The sequence below is a fragment of the Triturus cristatus genome, chromosome 1_1, assembly GCF_964204655.1.
Source record: "Triturus cristatus chromosome 1_1, aTriCri1.1, whole genome shotgun sequence".
Taxonomy (NCBI): Eukaryota; Metazoa; Chordata; class Amphibia; order Caudata; family Salamandridae; genus Triturus; species Triturus cristatus.
Window position 1 is genome coordinate 1051575648 of NC_140579.1, and position 21256 is coordinate 1051596903.

Below are 21256 nucleotides of genomic sequence, written 5' to 3' on the forward strand. Positions count from 1 at the left end.
GCCCACCTGGGGTTGAGAATGCTGTTTTGGCCTTAGACTCCTCAGCTAATCTGATTTGCCAATAGCCAGCTGTTAAGTCAAATGTGCTCAAAAACTTTGCAGAAGATAGTTTGTCTATGAGCTCATCTGCCCTTGGAATAGGGTGTGCATCTGTCCTGGTGACAGCATTGAGTCCTCTGTAATCCACACAGAACCTCATCTCTCTCTTGCCATCTTTGGTGTGAGGTTTGGGGACTAGAACCACTGGGCTAGCCCAGGGGCTCTCTGAGGGTTCAATGACACCTAATTCCAGCATTTTATGTACCTCAGCCTTTATACAGTCCCTGACGTGGTCAGGTTGTCTGTAAAGCTTGTTCTTTACAGGCAGACTGTCACCAGTGTCCACCACATGGGTACACCAGTCAGTTTGACTAGGTATCAAGGAAAACATATGTCAAAATGATTGTAGAACCTGTCTACATTCGGTCTGCTGATGGGCAGTGAGGTTGCCTCCAAGGGTCACTCCTTCAACTGAGCCATCTTCAGGGTTCTGAGACAACAGGTCTGGGAGAGGGTCACTCTCTTCCTCCTGTCCCTCATCTGTAGCCATGAGCAAGCCCATGTCTGCCCTGTCAACATATGCTTTAAGCCTGTTAACATGGAGTACCCTGTGGGGACTCCTGGGAGTTCCTAGGTCGACCAAGTAGGTGACCTCTCCCTTCTTTTCCAGGATTGTATGGGGTCCAGACCATTTGTCTTGGAGTGCTGCTGGGGCCACTGGCTCCAACACCCATACCTTCTGTCCTGGCTGAAACTCAACCAAGACAGCCTTTTGGTCATGCCAAGCTTTCTGTAAGGCCTGGCTTGCCTCAAGGTTTTTGGATGCCTTCTCCATATACTCAGCCATCCTGGAGCGGAGACCAAGTACATAGTCCACTATGTCTAGCTTAGGCTTTTTGAGAGGTAACTCCCATCCTTCCTTCACCAAACACAGTGGGCCTCTCACAGGGTGCCCAAACAACAATTCAAAGGGGCTGTAGCCAACTCCTTTTTGTGGGACCTCTCTGTAAGCAAACAGAAGGCAGGGTAGAAGGATGTCCCATCTTCGCCTGAGCTTTTCAGGTAATCCTTTGATCATACCCTTTAGGGTCTTGTTGAATCTCTCAACAAGCCCATTGCATTGTGGGTGATAAGGGGTGGTGAACTTGTAGTTGACACCACATTCCTTCCACATAGCTGTCAAGTATCCTGACATAAAGTTGGTACCTCTGTCAGATACTACCTCCTTAGGAAACCCCACTCTGGAGAATAGTCCCAGCAGGGCCCTGGCCACAACAGGAGCTGTAGTGGTCCTAAGGGGAATTGCCTCTGGATACCTGGTGGCATGATCCACTACCACCAGTATAAATCTGTGCCCAGATGCAGTGGGAGGATCCATGGGACCCACTATGTCTATTCCCACTCTTTCAAAGGGGACCCCCACCACAGGTAGTGGTATTAGGGGGGCCTTTGTTGTGCCACCTGATTTGCCACTGGCTTGGCAGGTCACACAGGAGCGACAAAACTCCTTTGTATCTTCATTCATATGAGGCCAGTGAAAGTGAGGGACAAGCCTGTCCCAAGTCTTGTTCTGGCCTAAGTGTCCTGCTAAAGGAATATCATGGGCCAAGGTAAGAAGGAAGCCCCTAAATTGCAGAGGTATAACCAACCTCCTGGTAGCACCAGGCTTGGGGTCTCTAGCCTCTGAATAAAGGAGTCCTTCATCCCAATACACTTTATGGGTACCTTGAGCATTCCCAGCAGCCTCAGCAGCAGCCAGCTGTCTGAGGGGTTCAAGAGAGGGACAGGATAACTGAGCCTGCCTCAAGTCAGCCCTTGAAGGTCCCCCTGTCCCCAGAAACTCAACCTGATCAGGTTCAAGCTCTTCAGGGACAGTTCCTTCAGGGTCCTCTAGATCAGCTTCCTGGGAAGGCTGATCATCACTCTGAGGCAGGGGGGAAGGCACAGCCTTGACCCTCCTGTTCTTCTTCTTGGTAGGTGCTTGGTCCATTGTTCCAGGATCCAAGACCTGAGGTTCAGTGAGGCACTTTTTGGCCTGTGACCTGGTCACAGCATGGACATGTGATGATATACCTAACATCTCTGCATGAGTCCTGTACTCCACTTCTGACCATAGAGAACTCTCTAGGTCATTGCCCAACAAACATTCTACTGGGAGGTCTGCACTAACCACAACCCTTTTGAGGCCAGTTACCCCTCCCCATGAGAAGTTAACAACTGCCACACTATGTGAAGTAGTGGCATTGCTGGCATTGGTCACCAGGTAGTTCTCACCTGGTATGTACTGTCCAGGGTCCACAAAGCCTGGTGTCACCATAGTGACACTGGCACATGTGTCCCTGTAGGCTTGAGCCACTTTGTCATTAATTAAAGGAGTCTGTCTGTACTTGCCCAGGTTACTGGGGCTCACAGTCAGGGACAAATCAATGTCCCCATCACAGATCAAGACTGCCTGTGTCAGGGTTCTGTCTAAGTCAGAATCTCCTTCCGTTCCCATAGTGATTCCCACTACACCCTTTGTCTGGGGACCAACACTGCTAACAGTAGTACTGGGAGCAGGTGCCTTAGGGGCAACAGTGTTGGGGGCTCCACCCTTCTTGCAATCACTAGTCCAGTGAGTTGTATTTTTGCAATGATTGCACCAGGGTTTCTTTTGACCTTCTTTCTTCTTTTTGGACTGTTGTTGGGACCCACCCTCCTTAGCAGTAGTTTGGGGCCCTGTTGAAGACTTCTGGTCTTTAGATTTCTGATCTCCACCCTTTTGGTCTGTTTTCTTCTGATCACCCCCTTGGCCCTGGTTCTGGTTCTTTTGCTTAACCCTGGTTCTGACCCATTTGTCTGCCTTCTTTCCCAATTCTTGGGGAGAGGTCAGATCAGAGTCAACCAAGTGTTGATGCAGTTGCTGGTTTTGACAGTTATTTAAAATCTGTTCTCTCATCATCAAATTATACAATCCTGTAAAATCAGATAGTTTACTTCCCAGCAACCAACCCTCCAAAGCCTTAGTGGCACATTCAACATATTCAGACCAGTCCTGAGTCTGTGTCTTTTGGGTGTCTCTGAACATTAACCTGTACTGTTCAGTGGTTAAGCCTAACCCATCTACCAGAACACTCTTCAGGACTCTGTAATTTCTGACATCCTCTTCTCTAACAGTGAGGAGTCTGTCTCTGCCTCTTCCTTCAAAGGAGAGCCAGAGGATTGCTGCCCACTGGTCTTCAGGAACCTGCTGTACTTTGCAGGCTCTCTCAAGAGCAGTTATCCATTTGTGGATGTCATCCCCACTTTTGTAGGGGGGCACAACCTTAGACAGGTTCCTATTATCAAAGACCCTATCTTTGTCCTTAGGGACAATGCTGCCACCAGTGGGTATAGACCCACTCTCTCTAGGTTGCCTAGCCTTGTTCAGTTTTTCTTCCATCAGGGCTACTTCTAGCTCCTGCTTCCTGATCCTCAGCTGGGCTTCCTGCATTCTGGCCTCATGTTCCCTCCTCTGAGGGGTGGTCATCCTTTTCCTGGAGTGACCTTGAGAGCCTCTAGAGCTATGGGAAGCATTGGAGTCACCTGAGCGATTCCTTTGCCTCCCAAGCCCTGTGTTAAGTCCACTGGGGAGATCCAATGGGGTAAACCCACTGTCAATCCCCAATAGCCTTAGTTTAGCTGGGCCAAGTATAACACTTGGCACTGGGCTAGTTCTCCCTTCATCATCACTACTTTCTGTATCCTCACCACTTTCCTCCCCTGTAGTATGATTCTCATCTAAGGGATGGCTATTGGAACTGGGTACCTCTGTAGCATCTTCAGAAGGGGGGCCTCCTGTTCCTGACCCTAAGGGGGCTAACTGGGAAGCTTTCCTGAGTTCTCTCTGATTCTCATCATTTTGCAAGAGTTCTCTGAGCTCAGCAGAGGTAGGGTTCTTGGGCTGTTTAAGGCCTCTAAGAGTTGCCAAATGCCTGAGCTCATTCTGGTTAAGGGTAGCAAAGCTGGATGGTGCCCTCTGGGGGTCACTCTCAACAGGGATGGGTACAGTGGACCCCTCTGCCCCGGCCATTGCTCTTAAGTGTGGGTGGATGTGTTGCAATCTACCTACACTTGGGTTTACCTACTAAACCTATCTAGTAGTTGTAGTCAGGGTGTGCTACTCCCTTTGCTCTACAACAACTAAGTTCAGTAGAACTTATGTATATCTAATCTTGTTTTATATGTACCTACAGGTACCTATGTGATCTTTCAATTGGTAACCAAGAGATTACAATGGTAAAACACAGCAAGCTCAAATCCAACCGCTGCTCACCAATGTGAGAAGTTGGCCTGGTATATGATGCTCACTAGTTAAAGTGATCACCTTGTACCATGCCAAGCAACCCTTATGGTGTGGTTGTAAGTCAACCTTTTCGGACTAGCTGCCCTAGTGGTAGCGTAGGCTAAGCAGTCTTTGAGGCTAAACTCGTGAAGCGTGTTAAGCCAGCTGTTTTACCAAATGCAACCCCCTTTTATACAAATGAAAGGACACCACACAGATATATATTCAAAATATATATGTATTTATTTCTCAAAGTAACCCCTAGTCTCTTTATGAGCACAGGAGCACAAATCGTCAAACAAGATTACAGTAGAATACACAGAAGTTGCACTTTATATGGATAGGCCCTGGTGGCCGCTCAAACCATATACTAAAATAGTGGTATAAGTACCACGAACAGAAAAGGGAAAAGGCCTAGGGCCTCTAGAATCGCTGGGCCTACAAGGAGCTAACTTCAGTTAGTGACCAGGAGGTCCACGGGTGGCGTGTGAAGAGCAAATAGTCACACGCGTGCTCCCATAGGTTTCAATGGGTGCGTAAAAAGTACAAAGTTACTGCAAAGAGGATCTTCCGGATGGACTAGGAACTCAAGATTTGGAACACAGGCACTAGAGATGTAATACTACACTTGGGCACAGGTGTGCCAGCTTTACCTCACCCACAGGAAGAGGGTGCATAGGCCTCGAAGTGCGTCGGGTTTCTTCTATCTGTTCCGTGGAGCCTGAAGACAAAGATGCTGCAGGCGGTCGGTCCGGGAGAGATGCAGTGGATCCAAGAGTGGATCGGAGATGTTGAAGACCTGTAAGCAGAGGGGACAGTGTTCACAGTCACTAGCCAGTGACCAGCGTGGCACCAGGTGGGTACCAGGCAATGTCGGGTGCAAACAGGAAGAAAGGTGTAGCTTGTCTCTGCAGCCACGTGGTCCCTGGAGGTCGACGACGTCCAGGAGTTGGTTCACGAGCTGTACCACGCAGGCTCTCGCTGTCGACGGTGTCGGCGACTTGATCGAAGCAAACAAGCCTTGGCAAAAGCAATTGTTGTAGGAGATGAAATAAGCTGATGGTTCTGACCAGCAAGGTTAGAAGGACTGCTCCTTTGGAGGGGAGCAAGGGCCAGTCTGGAGCAACCAGACCAGTGGTGTATTTTGTAGAGTTCGTCGCCAAGATGGCTACTAGCCAGCGGGCCAGCAACCGGTTAGGCGCGTTGAGTGGCAAAATGCAGAAGGGCCCCACGCAGATCGTGGAGATGCTGGAGGGCTCACCTTTGGTGCAGATGCTGCTCGGGTGTTGGGCTTCTCAGATCCCAAAGCACAACTTGGAGGGAGCCTTGGTTGTTGCACTTGTCAGCTTGTCGTGGTCGTTTCAAGATGGCTGGCTCCACGTGTCTCGGTGCCTCCATGGGTCTCCTCTTTTCAGGGACTGTGGATCGGGCGGTGAGAGGTCTGGAGGTCCAGGTCTTGTCAGTCTCTGGGCTCGGGCTCCGGCGGGAGGCGGCGGCAAAGCAGACGTTGATTCGCTGGATGGTGCTTGCGTTAGCAAGGTGGTCACTCCCTGACCACAGGGGAGATTGGCTTCAGTCCTCTGTGCAGCAGAGCGTCGAAGTTCCCGTCTTCTTCTTAGTGTTAAGTTGATTCCAGGATGTCTGAAGTCTTAGGACACAGCTCCTGCCTTTAAGCGGATTCTAGGGGCCGGACTACCTGCTAGGTCCCTCCCTATGGGTGGGACCAGGAAGGGGGGTGGTTACTCCCCCAATCCTTTGTCCAGCTCACCCCAGGCCCGGGACTGGTGTGCCCCAGGACCGGTTTGAACTGGCATATGCACCGAGGCTCCTTGTGAGCCACAGGCATGTCTGGTTTCTTTCAAGCCCTACCTGACCAATACACAAAATCCTGTCTGGGGTGGTGCACGCACCTCCCCTGGCAGGAAACCCTTTGTCCACACCTCCCAAGCTGGAAGGACTCCCAGCAGCAGGAGGGCAGACTTGTGTCTGTGGTGGCAGCATCCATTTTGTGGAGCTGAGGCTATGTCTGAGTTTACCCGGGTTTCAGGTACTGTACATGTCGTGTCCCTCTAGAAGGGTGGAATGCTAACCCCGTCGCCAGAATTGGCGAGGGGTTAGTATTCCAATTCGTATGACACCTTACTCGACATGTTTTGATAAAGCCAAACCAAAGATAGCATTTAACCGCGAGGTTCATAATGCACTTAAGAGTATATGGTATGACGATATCTGGAAACAGTAGAAGGAAGTTGTTCCGACCACTGCAGACAGGCTCAGCTCACGCCAGAGCACCATCTCACATGGAACCAAGCACTCTGCCTTCAGGATTGTTAAGGCCTGCCATAGGAGTGACTTATAGGTTACCAGGTGTCCCATTTAAGGTTAGGTATAGGTATACTACACCTAAGTAAGAGGTGATTACACCAACTTACCCCAGCTGAGTGATCAGCCAGTTGTGTCAAATTGTTAGGCCAAGCCTGGGGTGGCATAATACATGCTTCAGCCCCTGGCAGGCCTTGGGTACACCAATGCCCTGGGTACCTAGTGTACACTGGTACAGGGGCTGACAGGGTGATCCACTTCCAATTGGTTATGCACCTAGGGTGCATAGGTTTAATTTAGTAGAGAGAACAGCAGGCTGGGGGTCTGATTGGCAGGCCCACAGCCTCAATATGTCAAAAACCAGTGAAGCAAAAAGCAAAAATTTGGGGTGACCATAGGATAGCAGACCCTACTCTCCTACAGGCGTGCACTGCAATAGTGTATAGTACAGTGGTGTACAGTGCAGTGGAATACAGTGAAGTGGCATTGAGTAAAATAGTGTAGAGTGTAGTGTTGTAGAGTGGCATTGAGTACACTGGAATAGAATACAATGGAGTAGTGTAGGGTGGAGGGGCCTGCAGTGGAGTTGTGTAGACTGGAGTGTGATAGAATGGAGTAGTGTAGAGCGTAATAGCATACAGTGAATTGGCGTAGAGTGGAGTGGCGTAGAGTGGAGTGGCGTAGAGTGGAGTGGCGTAGAGTGGAGTGGAGTGACGTAGAGTGAAGTGATGTAGAGTGGCATAGCATAGATTGGAATGACAGAGTGGATTACAGCAATTGGAACAGACACAGTGTGAAAGTGTGAAAACTGATGTAGATGTAATGTGACTGCAATACATTTTGTGAGGTGTATATGGTAATTTTTGGTAGTATGTGTAAATATTGTAAGTAGTATTAAAGTTATAAGTTTTATGAAAAATGTGTTATATATTTACTGCGCTACACCGTGATAGGTTTGTGGTATACCACTGTAAGTTTGCAGCATACCACAGTACATGCAGATGAGAAATCAGTATGTGATTGGCTAATGCCTGTATTAACCAAAGGTATCACCACAGTACTGTGTAGACTTTTTTGCAAGTATTTAAATATTTTTAAAATAGAAAATACATTATAGTACATTATATTTGTAAAATATGGTGTATTTTATGTTTGTTAAGATATATTTCCTTATTTATTTTATGTACTGCCGTACCCTGTACATTTTTATTAATATATAGAGTCTTAGAAATATTTTTCTCTACCTATTAACACTTTCATAAAATGGTAATAGGTAGGGGGAAAATATCAATCCAAATACTTACCCATATCTGAAAGCATAACACAGAACACAGCCAAAGTGTACCTAAAAACATCACAGCTGCCTTTAACTTTTGTGAAGGCAATCATTAGCCAATCACATAATGAATTGACATCATTATGTACTGCAATACTTCTACAAGATATCACAACATTTTGCACAAATGCCACAACTACAGATATCAATACTTTAAAATAGCTTACAATTTGAAAAATACTTACCCTACATACCTGTAGTACCCAAAAGGATCATCTGTGCACAATAACGTGTAATCTGTCCTATTTTAATACAAATCCGACCAGCCGTCTTTGCGATGCGCATGAGTACAAAGTCTATTGAAAATGCATTGGTGCCCAAGCATGTTTCAGGGCCCTCATTTTTTCTTTCCAACCAAAAAAGGATAGGATAGCCTATTCCAAAGTAAAAGATTAAGTTTTCACTGTGATAAAATTGACCCTATTGTATTCAATCAAAATATTGTGGTCAGAAAAATGGGCCTTTTTTCTTTACTTGCCTGAAGGAGGATATAGGGCCTGACATCATATAAGACAGGTTTAAGAACATTTCCAGGTCCATATCAGACAATTTAAAATCCACCAGGTCCCCCAGAGTCTCTCCCCCACTGATGGGTCAATGCGGCTTGTTCAGCTGCCCATAAACAGTTGATGGCAGCTCTTAAATATTGCCTCTGTTTAATACAGGAAGTTAACGATGCAAGAAGGTTATATAAATCAACTTTAAAGGGAAGGAAAATTGAAATAAAAAAATAAAGCATGGTAAGACCTCATAGTGGTGGCGAGGACTAGGGATGATATGAAGTTTTGGGATGTGGTAAACCAGCCTTTTTCAGAGCTAGAGGCCCCAAAAGTGGCACGCCTAATTCCTGGTGATTTCTGGTTCTCCAATTTTTACAAACTTTTTCAATCGGGAAATAAGTCCACCAATATAGGATGAACTATTGCTTGATTCCCCAAAACCCACAAAGTCTCCCGATTCGCATTCACACTCACGGAGTGATTCTAGCCAATGGGAAATATGTTCCCGGAAAAGAACCTGGCCCAGACAGCGTCCCCGCAGATATTTTTAAATCAAATAAAGTCCTGTGTGACCCTTGCAAACTAATGTTTTTAAATCTACTTTCTCAGGTGCTACTCTAGACTCCTGAAGTACAGTCATAGTTGTCCCTATTTTTAATAATAGAGACAGATCTCTGCCATCCTGCTATAGGCCATATTCCTTATTGGACTCCAGCATTACGATTCAGGCTGCGTCCTTTTGTTCCATATGGAGAGATGGGCTGTTGAAAAAACTATCATGAAAGAAATCCACTATATTGCTTTAGGCCAGGTAGTGGCACTGTTGATCAGTGCTCAAACCTTTACCTTATAGCAGTTAAATGTGTAAGTGCCGGAGGAGGGTCACAACATCTGGCCTTTATTGACTTTAGAAGTGCATTTGATTTAGTGAACTGCTTGAAGGTATGACATCAAATTGAAAGGATAGGCAATGAAAAAGAACACCTTGTCCTCATACGGCGCTTCCATCAGGACCTTACGGTTATGGTCGTTTTTTGGCCCCTCTGGGGCATGCTCCCCTCATATTAGTTCCACCAGCGGCATTAGACAGTTTGGCATATTAATTCTGAAGATTCTATTATCTGCTGCTGGTGTTATTCTGATTGTGTTTTTATACTTTATGTCCTTCTCTTCGTACTGTATATTTCTGTAATTGCTTTTATGGCTTTTGCCATTGATTGATTGAGTGACTTTATTATTAAAATATCAAATATTTTATTTAGGAGGGAACACCCCAAAACCCCCTCTCCTGTAACCTTACCATCCTATTCCCTTACCCACCCCAAACCCTAAAAACTCCCTTACCACCCTTTACCCCTACTCACGCCTAAACCCTAAAAAACACACACACATATATATATATATATATATTCACTTAAAAAACCATAGGTTTCACACATGTTATAGTTAGCTGGGCATTTCCTTCGAAAAAAACCAATGAAATTCCCCCGTTATAGTTAGTGCAGGCAACTATAACTCACGCGACCGCAATCCGCTGCTGATGACGTCAGATATTACATCACTGTATTTAGACTCTTATTTACCCATGTCTTCTTCCATTAATTTTTAGCTATACATATATTACAATTTTTTTTTTTCAGAAAGACACATATGTCATCAGTGATGTAATATCTGACGTCATCAGCAGCGGATTGCGGTCGCGTGAGTTATAGTTGCCTGCACTAACTATAACGGGGGAATTTCATTGGTTTTTTTCGAAGGAAATGCCCAGCTAACTATAACATGTGTGAAACCTATGTTTTTTTAAGTGAATTTGCAAGGTTTTTTAAATGCTAATTCCTAACTATAACGTGTGTGAAACCTATGGTTTTTTCAGTGAATTTGTACGATTTTTTAAATGCTAAGTAATGTTTTCATTATTTATTTTTTTTCTTAAGGTTTTTCACCGTGCGCACACCGTGCGCGTGCTGTGGGCGCTTGGTGCGCTTCACGCACCAAGCGCCCACGTTCCTTACCATCACAATTTTTTTTTTTTTTTAATCTCTCCTTTTTGAAAAAAATGTTTTGCCGTGCGCGCACGGTACGCGTAATCGTTACGCGAAGTTCGCGGAATTTTCCGTTTACGCCGTGCGCGAACACTACGCGCATTCCGCGATTTTTCGAAAAAAAAATAAAATTATTTTTTGCCCTTGGGGGCCCTTCTGGGACCCCCTGACAAAGGCTAGGGGGTCAGGAACTGTCCACCCTGCCCCCTTTTCACGTTTTCCACCTTTGTTTTTCACCCCCTCAGACTGCGAGAGACAAAATGGCGGCCGACACTTCCTGGTTTCGACCGATTCGAATGTTTACTAAGATCTAAGAACCAATCAGAATCGCGCTCGTGCACGGCGGCGTGCGCGTACGGTAAGCTTACGGTGCGCGCTCGGAGCGCGCCTATAGATATATATATTGATTTAAATGCTATTTTCTCAGGAAATACTGAACAGATTTACACGAGACCTTCAAAAGGCACATCCCTGACCTGAGGGCTACCTCTCTGCCAAATTTCAAGTAATTCTGTTCAGCCGTTCGGGCTGTAGCTCGGACTAAAGGTCCTATGGAAAAATGCATGGGGAAAACGCGTTTTGGGACCCCCCCTTTTTCTCAGCCCCCGCTTGACGAATCCCCCCCGAGACTTTCAGGGAAGGAGCGGAGCGCCCCAACTATTTTGAGAATTTTGGGAGGATTCGTCAATCGGCGCCAAAGTTATTCCAAATAGAATGTTGCGGATTTCCTATGGAAACACGGTCCTAACTATAACTATCTACTGGCGACCGCCAGTAGATAATATATATATAGCCAATAAAGCTGCTGGACCTGTTGTGCGCGTGTGTGGCTCGTTCTTCTTCTTGCTGAAGGGAACTTGGTTCTGGATATTATGTGCGCGGCCACAGCGCACTTGAGCCCCCACCCTACAAGTTGTTCAGTGTTAACAGTGGCAAACAATTGGGAATACCTCGCGCACCGGGGAAACACTGAACCTCCGCTTTTTGCAGCAGTTACCTACCCGTTGGATGGACCGTGACTGCACGAGGGGGCATCTTGCACTGTTGGGATGTTCCGAGGTCTCGGCTGCACTTTGCGGAAGGGTGAGCGTCCAGGCCAGCTGCTTTTTCCACAAGCTAGATCCAGGTACGTTGGGAGAAGAGGCAGTCACCGCCCACAAGGGTAGTACTCACGCCGTTTGACTGCCTTTGCGAAAACTCGGAGCGCTGAGTTCTGAGAAACTCCCTAGTACCTGCCAGATGACTACAGCCAATCGCAGTGAGACAAGCTGGTTTAAAAGGTGGACACTAATGAGCATTCATGATTTTAAGGCATTTGAAAAAGTTTGATTACGAAACGCGTCATGCCCTGAATAGCCAATAAAGCTGCTGGACCTGTTGTGCGCGTGTGTGGCTCGTTCTTCTTCTTGCTGAAGGGAACTTGGTTCTGGATATTATGTGCGCGGCCACAGCGCACTTGAGCCCCCACCCTACAAGTTGTTCAGTGTTAACAGTGGCAAACAATTGGCAAATACCTCGCGGACCGGGGAAACACTGAACCTCCGCTTTTTGCAGCAGTTACCTACCCGTTGGATGGACCGTGACTGCACGAGGGGGCATCTTGCACTGTTGGGATGTTCCGAGGTCTCGGCTGCACTTTGCGGAAGGGTGAGCGTCCAGGCCAGCTGCTTTTTCCACAAGCTAGATCCAGGTACGTTGGGAGAAGAGGCAGTCACCGCCCACCAGGGTAGTACTCACGCCGTTTGACTGCCTTTGCGAAAACTCGGAGCGCTAAGTTCTGAGATACTCCCTAGTACCTGCCAGATGACTACAGCCAATCGCAGTGAGACAAGCTGGTTTAAAAGGTGGACACTAATGAGCATTCATGATTTTAAGGCATTTGAAAAAGTTTGATTACGAAACGCGTCATGCCCTGAATAGCCAAATAAAGCTGCTGGACCTGTTGTGCGCGTGTGTGGCTCGTTCTTCTTCTTGCTGAAGGGAACTTGGTTCTGGATATTATGTGCGCGGCCACAGCGCACTTGAGCCCCCACCCTACAAGTTGTTCAGTGTTAACAGTGGCAAACAATTGGGAATACCTCGCGGACCGGGGAAACACTGAACCTCCGCTTTTTGCAGCAGTTACCTACCCGTTGGATGGACCGTGACTGCACGAGGGGGCATCTTGCACTGTTGGGATGTTCCGAGGTCTCGGCTGCACTTTGCGGAAGGGTGAGTGTGAGAAGTTGGCCTGGTATATGATGCTCACTAGTTAAAGTGATCACCTTGTACCATGCCAAGCAACCCTTATGGTGTGGTTGTAAGTCAACCTTTTCGGACTAGCTGCCCTAGTGGTAGCGTAGGCTAAGCAGTCTTTGAGGCTAAACTCGTGAAGCGTGTTAAGCCAGCTGTTTTACCAAATGCAACCCCCTTTTATACCAATGAAAGGACACCACACAGATATATATTCAAAATATATATGTATTTATTTCTCAAAGTAACCCCTAGTCTCTTTATGAGCACAGGAGCACAAATCGTCAAACAAGATTATCACAGAATACACAGAAGTTGCACTTTATATGGATAGGCCCTGGTGGCCACTCGAACCATATACTAAAATAGTGGTATAAGTACCACGAACAGAAAAGGGAAAAGGCCTAGGGCCTCTAGAATCGCTGGGCCTACAAGGAGCTAACGTCAGTTAGTGACCAGGAGGTCCACAGGTGGCGTGTGCAGAGCAAATAGTCACACGCGTGCTCCCATAGGTTTCAATGGGTGCGTAAAAAGTACAAAGTTACTGCAAAAGGAATCTTCCGGATGACCTAGGAACTTAAGATTTGGAACACAGGCACTAGAGATGTATTACTACACATGGGCACCGGAGTACCAGCTTTACCTCACCCACAGGAAGCGGGTGCATAGGCCTCAAAGTGCGTCGGGTTTCTTCTATCTGTTCCGTTGAGCCTGGGACAAAGATGCTGCAGGCGGTCGGTCGGGAAGGGATGCAGTGGATCCAAGAGTGGATCGGAGATGTCGAAGACCTGTAAGCAGAGGGGACAGTGTTCACAGTCACTAGCCAGTGACCAGCGGGGCACCAGGTGGGTACCAGGCGATGTCGGGTGCAAACAGGTGATGAGGGGTAGCTTGTCTCCGCAGCCACGTGGTCCCTGAAGGTCGACGACGTCCAGGAGTCGGCTCACGAGCTGTCCCACGCAGGCTCTCGCTGTCGGCGGTGTCGGCGACTTGATCGAAGCAAACAAGCCTTGGCAAAAGCAATTGCAGGAGGATTCGGAAATCAGCTGTTGGTTCTGACCAGCAAGGTCAGAGGGATTGCTCCTTTGGAGGGGAGCAAGGGCCAGTCTGGAGCAACCAGACCAGCGGGGTTTGTCGTAGATTTCGTCGCCAAGATGGCCACTAGCCAGCGGGCCAGCAACCGGTTAGGCGCGTCGAGTGGCAAAATGCAGAAGGGCCCCACGCAGATCGTGGAGATGCTGGAGGGCTCACCTTTGGTGCAGATGCTGCTCGAGGGTTGGGCTTCTCAGGACCCAAAGCACAACTTGGAGGGAGCCTCGGTTGTTGCACTGGTCAGCTTGTCGTAGTCGTTCCAAGATGGCTGGCTCCACGTGTCTCGGTGCCTCCACGGGTCTCCTCTTTGCAGGGACTGTGGATCGGGCGGTGAGAGGTCTGGAGGACCAGGTCTTGTCAGTCTCTGGGCTCGGGCTCCGGCGGGAGGCGGCGGCAAAGCAGACGGTGATTCGCTGGATGGTGCTTGCGTTAGCAAGGTGGTCACTCCCTGACCACAGGGGAGATTTTCTTCAGTCTTCTGTGCAGCAGAATGTCGAAGTTCCCGTCTTCTTCTTAGTTTCAAGTTGATTCCAGGATGTCTGAAGTCTTAGGACACAGCTCCTACCTTTAAGCGGATTCTAGGGGCCGGACTACCTGCTAGGTCCCTCCCTATGGGTGGGACCAGGAAGGGGGGTGGTTACACCCCCAATCCTTTGTCCAGCTCGCCCCAGGCCCGGGACTGGTGTGCCCCAGGACCGGTTTGAACTGGCATATGCACCGAGGCTCCTTGTGAGCCACAGGCATGTCTGGTTTCTTTCAAGCCCTACCTGACCAATACACAAAATCCTGTCTGGGGTGGTGCACGCACCTCCCCTGGCAGGAAACCCTTTGTCCACACCTCCCAAGCTGGAAGGACTCCCAGCAGCAGGAGGGCAGACTTGTGTCTGTGGTGGCAGCATCCATTTTGTGGAGCTGAGGCTATGTCTGATTTTACCCGGGTTTCAGGTACTGTACATGTCGTGTCCCTCTAGAAGGGTGGAATGCTAACCCCGTCGCCAGAATTGGCGAGGGGTTAGTATTCCAATTCGTATGACACCTTACTCGACATGTTTTGATAAAGCCAAACCAAAGATAGCATTTAACCGCGAGGTTCATAATGCACTTAAGAGTATATGGTATGACGATATCTGGAAACAGTAGAAGGAAGTTGTTCCGACCACTGCAGACAGGCTCAGCTCATGCCAGAGCACCATCTCACATGGAACCAAGCACTCTGCCTTCAGGATTGTTAAGGCCTGCCATAGGAGTGACTTAGAGGTTACCAGGTGTCCCATTTAAGGTTAGGTATAGGTATACTACACCTAAGTAAGAGGTGATTACACCAACTTACCCCAGCTGAGTGATCAGCCAGTTGTGTCAGATTGTTAGGCCAAGCCTGGGGTGGCATAATACATGCTGCAGCCCCTGGCAGGCCTTGGGTACACCAATGCCCTGGGTACCTAGTGTACACTGGTACAGGGGCTGACAGGGTGATCCACTTCCAATTGGTTATGCACCTAGGGTGCATAGTTTTAATTTAGTAGAGAGAACAGCAGGCTGGGGGTCTGATTGGCAGGCCCACAGCCTCAATATGTCAAAAACCAGTGAAGCAAAAAGCAAAAATTTGGGGTGACCATAGGATAGCAGACCCTACTCTCCTACACAACCCCCCCCCAAACGCTGGGACATTAAACTAGCCTTGACCAGTCTCGTCTTCATGTCCTAAGTGGAAGTACCTGGAGAGACCATCTGCATTCCCATGGTCAGTACCTGGCCGGTGCTCCACTGTAAAGTCCATCCCCTGTAGGGAAATGGACCACCTAAGCAGTTTGGGGTTTTCACCCTTCATCTGATTTAGCCACAAGAGGGGCTTATGGTCGGTCTGAATCTTGAAGTGAGTGCCAAACAAGTATGGCCTCAGCTTCTTCAGGGCCCACACCACAGCAAAGGCCTCCCTCTCAATAGCTGACCAATTCTTCTCTCTGGGGGTCAACCTTCTGCTAATAAAAGCAATGGGTTGGTCTTGACCATCTACATTAAGTTGTGACAGCACAGCTCCCACACCCAACTCAGAAGCATCTGTTTGGACAATAAACTCTTTGGAGTAGTCAGGACTTTTCAGGATAGGTGCAGAGCACATGGCCTCCTTCAGGTCATCAAATGCCTTTTGACAGCTTACTGTCCACTGAACCTTTTTGGGCATCTTCTTGGATGTCAGATCATTAAGAGGAGTCACAATGGACCCATAGTTCTTAACAAACTTCCTGTAATACCCAGTCAAGCCCAAGAAAGCTCGAACTTGAGTCTGGGTGGTTGGAGGGGACCAATCCTTGATGGACTGTATCTTACTCTCCAGTGGTTGAACTTGGCCCCCACCTACAAGGTGGCCCAAATACACAACCTTACTCTGCCCTATCTGGCACTTAGTAGCCTTGATAGTGAGGCCTGCCCTTTGCAGAGCCTCAAGAGCCTTCTTCAGGTGGATCAGGTGATCCTCCCAGGTGGAACTAAAGACAGCAATGTCATCAAGATATGCTGCGCAAAAGTCATCCAACCCAGTAAGGACTTGGTTCACCAGCCTTTGGAAGGTGGCAGGTGCATTCTTCAGACCAAAGGGCATCACCACAAACTGATAATGCCCACCTGGGGTTGAGAATGCTGTTTTGGCCTTAGACTCCTCAGCTAACCTGATTTGCCAATAGCCAGCTGTCAAGTCAAATGTGCTCAAAAACTTTGCAGAAGCTAGTTTGTCTATGAGCTCATCTGCCCTTGGAATAGGGTGTGCATCTGTCCTGGTGACAGCATTGAGTCCTCTGTAATCCACACAGAACCTCATCTCTCTCTTGCCATCTTTGGTGTGAGGTTTGGGGACCAGAACCACTGGGCTAGCCCAGGGGCTCTCTGAGGGTTCAATGACACCTAATTCCAGCATTTTATGTACCTCAGCCTTTATACAGTCCCTGACGTGGTCAGGTTGTCTGTAAAGTTTGTTCTTTACAGGCAGACTGTCACCAGTGTCCACAACATGGGTACACCAGTCAGTTTGACTAGGTATCAAGGAAAACATATGTGAAAATGATTGTAGAACCTGTCTACATTCGGTCTGCTGATGGGCAGTGAGGTTGCCTCCAAGGGTCACTCCTTCAACTGAGCCATCTTCAGGGTTCTGAGACAACAGGTCTGGGAGAGGGTCACTCTCTTCCTCCTGTCCCTCATCTGTAGCCATGAGCAAGCCCATGTCTGCCCTGTCAACATATGCTTTAAGCCTGTTAACATGGAGTACCCTGTGGGGACTCCTGGGAGTTCCTAGGTCGACCAAGTAGGTGACCTCTCCCTTCTTTTCCAGGATTGTATGGGGTCCAGACCATTTGTCTTGGAGTGCTGCTGGGGCCACCGGCTCCAACACCCATACCTTCTGTCCTGGCTGATACTCAACCAAGACAGCCTTTTGGTCATGCCAAGCTTTCTGTAAGGCCTGGCTTGCCTCAAGGTTTTTAGATGCCTTCTCCATATACTCAGCCATCCTGGAGCGGAGACCAAGTACATAGTCCACTATGTCTAGCTTAGGCTTTTTGAGAGGTAACTCCCATCCTTCCTTCACCAAACACAGTGGGCCTCTCACAGGGTGCCCAAACAACAATTCAAAGGGGCTGTAGCCAACTCCTTTTTGTGGGACCTCTCTGTAAGCAAACAGAAGGCAGGGTAGAAGGATATCCCATCTTCGCCTGAGCTTTTCAGGTAATCCTTTGATCATACCCTTTAGGGTCTTGTTGAATCTCTCAACAAGCCCATTGCATTGTGGGTGATAAGGGGTGGTGAACTTGTAGTTGACACCACATTCCTTCCACATAGCTGTCAAGTATCCTGACATAAAGTTGGTACCTCTGTCAGATACTACCTCCTTAGGAAACCCCACTCTGGAGAATACTCCCAGCAGGGCCCTGGCCACAACAGGAGCTGTAGTGGTCCTAAGGGGAATTGCCTCTGGATACCTGGTGGCATGATCCACTACCACCAGTATAAATCTGTGTCCAGATGCAGTGGGAGGATCCATGGGACCCACTATGTCTATTCCCACTCTTTCAAAGGGGACCCCCACCACAGGTAGTGGTATTAGGGGGGCCTTTGTTGTGCCACCTGATTTGCCACTGGCTTGGCAGGTAACACAGGAGCGACAAAACTCCTTTGTATCTTCATTCATATGAGGCCAGTGAAAGTGAGGGACAAGCCTGTCCCAAGTCTTGTTCTGGCCTAAGTGTCCTGCTAAAGGAAGGTCATGGGCCAAGGTAAGAAGGAAGCCCCTAAATTGCAGAGGTATGACCAACCTCCTGGTTGCACCAGGCTTGGGGTCTCTAGCCTCTGAATAAAGGAGCCCTTCATCCCAATACACTTTATGGGTACCTTGAGCATTCCCAGCAGCCTCAGCAGCAGCCAGCTGTCTGAGGGGTTCAAGAGAGGGACAGGATAACTGAGCCTGCCTCAAGTCAGCCCTTGAAGGTCCCCCTGTCCCCAGAAACTCAACCTGATCAGGTTCAAGCTCTTCAGGGACAGTTCCTTCAGGGTCCTCTAGATCAGCTTCCTGGGAAGGCTGATCATCACTCTGAGGCAGGGGGGAAGGCACAGCCTTGACCCTCCTGTTCTTCTTCTTGGTAGGTGCTTGGTCCATTGTTCCAGGATCCAAGACCTGTGGTTCAGTGAGGCACTTTTTGGCCTGTGACCTGGTCACAGCAAGGACATGTGATGATATACCTAACATCTCTGCATGAGTCCTGTACTCCACTTCTGACCATAGAGAACTCTCTAGGTCATTGCCCAACAAACATTCTACTGGGAGGTCTGCACTAACCACAACCCTTTTGAGGCCAGTTACCCCTCCCCATGAGAAGTTAACAACTGCCACACTATGTGAAGTAGTGGCATTGCTGGCATTGGTCACCAGGTAGTTCTCACCTGGTATGTACTGTCCAGGATCCACAAAGCCTGGTGTCACCATAGTGACACTGGCACATGTGTCCCTGTAGGCTTGAGCCACTTTGTCATTAATTAAAGGAGTCTGTCTGTACTTGCCCAGGTTACTGGGGCTCACAGTCAGGGACAAATCAATGTCCCCATCACAGATCAAGACTGCCTGTGTAAGGGTTCTGTCTAAGTCAGAATCTCCTTCAGTTCCCATAGTGATTCCCACTACACCCTTTGTCTGGGGACCAACACTGCTAACAGTAGTACTGGGAGCAGGTGCCTTAGGGGCAACAGTGTTGGGGGCTCCACCCTTTTTGCAATCACTAGTCCAGTGAGTTGTATTTTTACAATGATTGCACCAGGGTTTCTTCTGACCTTCTTTCTTCTTTTTGGACTGTTGGGACCCACCCTCCTTAGTAGTAGTTTGGGGCCCTGTTGAAGACTTCTGGTCTTTAGGTTTCTGATCTCCACCCTTTTGGTCTGTTTTCTTCTGATCACCCCCTTGGCCCTGGTTCTGGTTCTTTTGCTTAACCCTGGTTCTGACCCATTTGTCTGCCTTCTTTCCCAATTCTTGGGGAGAGGTCAGATCAGAGTCAACCAAGTGTTGATGCAGTTGCTGGTTTTGACAGTTATTTAAAATCTGCTCTCTCATCATCAAATTATACAATCCTGTAAAATCAGATACCTTACTTCCCAGCAACCAACCCTCCAAAGCCTTAGTGGCACATTCAATGTATTCAGACCAGTCCTGAGTCTGTGTCTTTTGGGTGTCTCTGAACATTAACCTGTACTGTTCAGTGGTTAAGCCTAACCCATCTACCAGAACACTCTTCAGGACTCTGTAGTTTCTGACATCCTCTTCTCTAACAGTGAGGAGTCTGTCTCTGCCTCTTCCTTCAAAGGAGAGCCAGAGGATTGCTGCCCACTGGTCTTCAGGAACCTGCTGTACTTTGCAGGCTCTCTCAAGAGCAGTTATCCATTTGTGGATGTCATCCCCACTTTTGTAGGGGGGCACAACCTTAGACAGGTTCCTATTGTCAAAGACCCTATCTTTGTCCTTAGGGACAATGCTGCCACCAGTGGGTATAGACCCACTCTCTTTATGCTGTCTAGCCTTGCTAAGTTTCTCTTCCATCAGGGCTACTTCTAGCTCCTGCTTCCTGATCCTCAGCTGAGCCTCTTGCATCTTGGCCTCATGTTCCCTCCTCTGAGGGGTGGTCATCCTTCTCCTGGAGTGACCATGAGAGCCTCTAGAGCCATGGGAAGCATTGGAGTCACCTGAGCGATTCCTTTGCCTTCCAAGCCCTGTGTTAAGTCCACTGGGGAGATCCAGTGGGTTGAACCCACTGTCAGTCCCCAATAGCCTTGGTTTAGCTGGGCCAAGTATAATACTTGGCACTGGGCTAGTTCTCCCTTCATCCTCACTACTGTCAGTATCCTTTTCACTCTCATCCTCTGTGGTAGGCATCCCATCTAAGGGGTGACTATTGGGAAGGGGTACTTCAGTGGCATCTTTAGAAGGGGGGCCTCCTGTTCCTGTCCCTAAGGGGGCTAACTGGGAAGCTTTCTTGAGTGCTCTCTGATTCTCATCATTCTGTAAGAGCTCTCTGAGCTCAGCAGAGTTTGGGTTCTTGGGCTGTTTAAGGCCTCTAAGAGTTGCCAAATGCCTGAGCTCATTCTGATTAAGGGTAGCAAAGCTGGATGGTGCCCTCTGGGGGTCACTCTCAACAGAGATGGGTACAGTGGACCCCTCTGCCCCGGCCATTGCTCTTAAGTGTGGGTGGATGTGTTGCAATCTACCTACACTTGGGTTTACCTACTAAACCTATCTAGTAGTTGTAGTCAGGGTGTGCTACTCCCTTTGCTCTACAACAACTAAGTTCAGTAGAACTTAAGTATATCTAATCTTGTTTTATATGTACCTACAGGTACCTATGTGATCTTTCAATTGGTAACCAAGAGATTACAATGGTAAAACACAGCAAGCTCAAATCCAACCGCTGCTCACCAATGTGAGAAGTTGGCCTGGTATATGATGCTCACTAGTTAAAGTGATCACCTTGTACCATGCCAAGCAACCCTTATGGTGTGGTTGTAAGTCAACCTTTTCGGACTAGCTGCCCTAGTGGTAGCGTAGGCTAAGCAGTCTTTGAGGCTAAACTCGTGAAGCGTGTTAAGCCAGCTGTTTTACCAAATGCAACCCCCTTTTATACCAATGAAAGGACACCACACAGATATATATTCAAAATATATATGTATTTATTTCTCAAAGTAACCCCTAGTCTCTTTATGAGCACAGGAGCACAAATCGTCAAACAAGATTATCACAGAATACACAGAAGTTGCACTTTATATGGATAGGCCCTGGTGGCCACTCGAACCATATACTAAAATAGTGGTATAAGTACCACGAACAGAAAAGGGAAAAGGCCTAGGGCCTCTAGAATCG